At 34.9% G+C, this 5,367-nt stretch overlaps 1 pseudogene; it reads right to left on the reverse strand.

The window, feature by feature from the left end:
- Positions 1-1,342: 1,342 nt before the first annotated feature.
- LOC123199373 lies at positions 1,343-5,367 on the reverse strand (annotated as a pseudogene).

Here is a 5,367-nt window from a genome sequence, read left to right on the forward strand (position 1 = left end):
AAAATTTCAAATTTAATAACTAACTTTACCATCATTATACCAAAAATTTAATTTTAATATCATTAAGAAGATTTATTCTCATACTCTTATGTTTGATATCCCATCTCTGGAGCAATACTGTAGATGGACCTAGAACATCCGCCCTTCCTTAGGACCATCCGTTTCGTTAGTTAATTGGTGGTTCCTTACTTAGATACGTACAAGGAGCAGACAACAACGTAATTAGGTCTAGGGCCAAAGGAGTATTCCTCCCCAACCACACTCCCCTCCCCCCAAAGATTTAATACGTGTTCAAATCATACGTATAAAATTTGAAAGACTAGAAATTTTACCTATAAACTAACTTCTATTAAAAGAGACAAAGGTAAAATATAAAATTAATTATGTTTTCTTCTACAATTTTACCCTTATTAAAAGTTTTCTAACTTTCAAAAGTTACATTTTCTCAACCCCAAAACCTAGAAATTATTTTCTAGACATTTTCTGGCCACTATCTCCAACAACTGACAACAACACTTCAATCCATTATCTCATCGACCATCAGATCTTCACTTTCCGATGCAAGAAGAGGCGATGAAGACTTGTCTTTGTCGATTATAGACAAATCGACAAAGACGTATCAATTCATTTGAATCGATGAAATTTTTATCAATTTCATATGAATTGACGAAAAAGAGCAACTTCATTTATTCATCTAGAATAAATCATCTGGAAGCTTCAGAGAAATGAAAGATGACCAATAAGATAGTGGGTTAAAACGCTTTCTCCAATAGTCAGAAAGCCTCTAAAAAATAAATTTTAGATTTTGAGAGAAAAAATATTATTTTTGAAAATTAAAAAACTTTAAACATAAGTGAATTTGTTAATTTTTGAAATTGTGGAAAAAACAAAATAAATTTCATATTTTTTTAATATTATTAATGAAATGATTAGTTTACTTTTATCTCTTTTAACAGAAATTAGTTTATGGGTAAGATTTATGATTTTTCAAACACTATGGGAAGAATGGTCCTTCGGCCTTAGTTTCAGACTAACTATTCAAATTTAGTTGTACACGACAAGAAGTGAGGCATTTTATTTAGTTTCACATTGACATGTATCACATCTAAATGCACTACTAAATTTTAGTTTTTAACCTATTGAGAGAGAAAAATATGATAAATTTTAATTTTTTAAATATTTTTAGTTAAATAATATTTTATAAATCTTAAAGCAATGTTATGCGCACCCAGGGGGACCAATAGCATGTCCTTCAAAATTTATTGTCCTTGAGCCCAACTCCCCCTTATGGGCCAACCTGAGTTTTGCTCAGCTCAAATTCACCCCTACTTACAATTAAACATATGCAACGTCTAACTTACAGAAAAGAGTCTACATCTTTACATAAGAAATAAAAACCTTGGAGACATTAGAATTTCTGAAGAGTAATTCATAATTTCAAGCCCTTAGAAAATGCAGCTAAAGAATTTACTCTCTCTTGATAGCATCTGGGAGATGAAAACGACTTAGAATAACAATGAAAGTTACTAAATTTACTATCGTCTAAACAATTTGCACCGATATAAAGATGAGCGAAATAAGCAACTCAGAATCAATAAAATGTTAGCTACCATCACTAGCGGTGAGAGATACTGACATACTGTATTTGTGTTTGAGGTATGCTTTGATGAAGGAATCCAATTCACCATCCATTACAGAAGATATATCCGATGTCTCAAAACCGGTCCGTACATCTTTGACAAGTTTGTATGGATGAAACACATAGTTCCTTATTTGCTGCCCCCATTCAGCCTTCAAATCTCCCCTTATTTGCTTGATTTCAGATGCTCGTTGCTCCTCAGCTATGATCAACAGCTTCGCCTTCAACCTACTGAGAGCCTTTATCTTGTTTGCTAACTGGGATCTCTCCTCTGCAATGATATTAAGAATATAAATACAAAAAATGAATATCTCACATTGTTCATATAAACTTAAAAATTTAGTTGGTGCCCAGGAAATTTAAGAAGGAAAAATCCAAGCATGAAAAGTTTCTAAAATATGGCATAAAAAAGAGGGGATCATAGCAAAGAATACCTGTGCAGCGAACAGTAACCCTGGTGGGAATGTGTGTAATCCGAACAGCAGTTTCAACCTTGTTCACATTCTGACCCCCTTTCCCACCAGCCCTTGAAAAACTAATTTCCAGGTCCTCAGGAATTTCAACATCAAGCGACTCTTCCGGAATAAGAGGCATTACTTCAACACCAGAGAAGCTTGTCTGCGTGTAAGTTCAGGTTGAAACATAAGATGAAACATTGATCTCTTGAATGATAATCTTTTTACAGACTGTTGAACTATTATCATGTTTCAAAGGAATTTCAGATTTCCGTTTATTCTTAATATATACACCTCCATATGCAGAAATATGACTATTTTCTGGGATACTCCACAGTAAAAACAATTCAAGGTTTCAACAAGACCATAAAAAGTATGCATACATAGACATGGTTTCAGAGCTATAACTAAGAGTTACCATTGGAGAAGAGAAGGCAAAACTGGAAGGAGTATGGTTTAGTCCAGTACGAGGAAGCATGTGATTAATGTTACTCAGCCAAGTTCCTTCTGAATGAAAATTGAGATAGAAGCCAAAAACAGCCCATTTTAAATCCGCTGTGAGGTACTAATAATACATGCCAACTCCCAACCAATGGCAGACAGTTTCTAATGGAAGTTCAATTTCAAACACTAGCGAATCCTAAAAAGCCTGTATCATTTCAAGCTTCCATTATTTTGTTGGGTAGATAAAACCAGAAGAAACATTACATGATTAAACTACCTGACGAAGACCTTTCGCGTTGAAAGGAGACTGCCGGACAATCCAATGCGTTCCTTTCTCCCCAGACAGATAACCATAAGCATAGCGGCCTTCCACTTCAACTGTAGCTGACTTAATCCCAGCTTCTTCTCCAGGAGATTCCTCAACTACCCTTGTCTTATATCGTTGCTTCTCACCCCATCTCACGTACATCCTGAGAAGCATATCAGCCCAATCCTGTGCTGAAAATAATCAAAGATTTTTACACAAGAAAAAACCAAAACCCTCAACAATTCAGATTTCTTGAAAATTAAAATAACCAATTCAATAAGTAGGTGGTAACAAAAAAGGGAGAAGTTAAAATCATATTTTTAGCCTTTCAAGTTTCTAAAATTCTGACATGGGACCCCAATTGACTAATGACAAACTGAGAGAAATTAGGGGCAATGCTCCAGCTGCCATGTGCTGCATTGCAAATAGATTCATACTGCCATCTGACATTAAAAAAAATGACAAAATAGATTTGGTAATTACCTCAAACATCAAAAACTATTTAACTGTGCATCAGTTCCCCCCAGCACCAGCAGTGATAGAGATAACAGCACCTTCTTTGTCGTATGGGCCAGAAAGAAGTTGGGTCAACTCAAATCGGTCCAGAGCCTTGCTCAATTCTTTAATGATGACAGCTGCTTCTTCAAGAAGTCCTGCATCTATTGAGTCCATCTCCTCCGTTAGATTAACAATAGTTACAGCATCTTCAACCTGAATTTATTGTATAATATCTAAATGTCATATCCAAAATGGGCATGAAGGGAAGAGAATTCAGTGATTTGATATGGAAGATTCATTTTCACACAATCATAGAAATTCATCTGCAACTAGAACCAAACTGCATGCAAAATCATAATTAAATATCAGTCATGCAACAAGATCTAATCTGTTAGCATTCTCATTACCCCAGTTGATCAATTTACCAGCAGGGACTTGAGAATACCAAAACAAAGACTCTTCAATATGGTCAATTTGCTACCAACTTAAAATTAAATACCAGGCAAAACTAAATTATCTCTTTTTAGAAAAGAATCTAGTTCCCCTGTCACAACTCTTATTTCAATTATCAGCCTTTCCTTGTAGTGCAAAATAAATGAAATCATACTGAATCTCAACAAGTCTAAAAGCAATAAAAGTGATGGAGTTAGAAAAAGGATGGAAGAATAACCCAAAGCACAAAAAAAAAAAAAAAAAAACTCATGGACCTTGGTTTTGAACTCAGTTAGCAAGTTTATCCTGTCTTTGACATCAGTCAAGGCCTGAAGGATTTCTTGAGCTTTAGCACGATCATCCCAAAATGAACTATCAGCTGTCTTCAACTCCAAATCTGCAAGTTCTCGTTCTAACTGCTGCAAACCAGCAGAAGCTCTAATCTCTTCAACACGTGCTGAGACAGCCTCTACATCCCTTCTTAAGGTATAAAAATCTGTCAGCAATACCAGAAGATGAGAAAATTATAACCAGATAAGATAGTCAAAGACTGCTCTACACAAGTCTCATTAGATTAAAAACCCATATTTTATTGCTTAACATGATTTTTTAAGAAGGAAAAAGCCAAAAACACCATGTAACAGCCTCATTTTTTTTTTTTTAATTCCACGGAATCCTATTCTACACAGCATTGGAGCAATGAATCACCTCAAAGTTACTGCATTTGGACTGTCCTCAAAAAATAAGGCAGACAAAAACTAAACTTGAAGCCTCAGTAAGCATTCATTTCAGTCCCAAAATCTTTAAATGGATCTCGGAATTGACATGATAACAAGTTCACTCCTACCAAAAGGCATCCCTATGCAGTATGCACAATAATAACTCCCCTTTCCATCAAGTTTAAAACCTAACACAATCTAATTACTTTTAAAATGTTTAGCTGCAAGAACATAACTTCCAACTTTCATAACATACCTTGCATTACCCATTCTCTTGTATCAGAACTCAATTGGCTCTCTGGCGTTGCATGTCTAACTAGTTCAACACCAAAACAAAACACAAAGAACCCATTAGTAATTATCTCAATCAAACAAAACCCAAGATTTCATACACAAAAAAATTATATATATAAAATCAAAAAATAAAAACAACCCACTAAAGCTAAAGGTAAATTGCAAAGAACCCACAAAGCTTAAGCCAAAACTCGAAGGAAAACTAAAACAGAACACAGTAATAATTTGCACAAACTAACAAAAACCCAAACTCGAATCCACCAAAAAAAAAAAAAGCAAAAGTATAAACAATTAAGCACGTTAAAGATGAATTAGAAAGAACAAGCAGAGCTTAAGCCAAAACATAAAGGTTTGAGTTTGAAGTTGACGTACCAGGAGAAAGGAAACGAGAAGAAGCGGAGAAAGTGAAGGAGGGGAGAGCTGAGAATTGAGGAAGGAGAAAAATTGATCTGTTGTTGAAATGGGTATGAGAAGTTTTGGAAGCAGTTACTATGGAGGTTAAATTGAAGAAAGGTCGTGCAAGAACCTCCATGGCCCTTGCTTTTTAGCCCACAAAAAACAACACCCAAATGGATAGAA

The sequence above is a fragment of the Mangifera indica genome, chromosome 2 (assembly GCF_011075055.1).
Source record: "Mangifera indica cultivar Alphonso chromosome 2, CATAS_Mindica_2.1, whole genome shotgun sequence".
Taxonomy (NCBI): Eukaryota; Viridiplantae; Streptophyta; class Magnoliopsida; order Sapindales; family Anacardiaceae; genus Mangifera; species Mangifera indica.